Below are 380 nucleotides of genomic sequence, written 5' to 3' on the forward strand. Positions count from 1 at the left end.
TTCATGCTCGCATTTCTCTATTGTAATCCATGATTTTTCCAGACTTACAATAAATTCACTTGCTCTTTGTTCAATTTTAGTCTTACTCTTGCCCCCATAAACATAACACACACAAATGTAATAAAAATGTATGGCACTCGTCTGCTTTCAATAAAATCCCCCCAATTATCTGCCTTTCATTCTCTCTGTTTCACTTGTTACTTTTTGCGACAGCAGTAAATTAGTAGCAACAGTAGTCGCTGAAGCGACGTGGTTGCTATGGAAACCAGTAATAAAAAGCAGCTCAAATTTTAGTCCTTCAATGAATTTAAAAATTTATGACGTGAAATGTTTGAATTTCAAATCAAAAGATTTTTATTATTTTATGTAAGACAAAGAAT

Source organism: Euprymna scolopes, chromosome 44 (assembly GCF_053919585.1).
Source record: "Euprymna scolopes isolate OS-2025 chromosome 44, ASM5391958v1, whole genome shotgun sequence".
NCBI lineage: Eukaryota > Metazoa > Mollusca > Cephalopoda > Sepiida > Sepiolidae > Euprymna > Euprymna scolopes.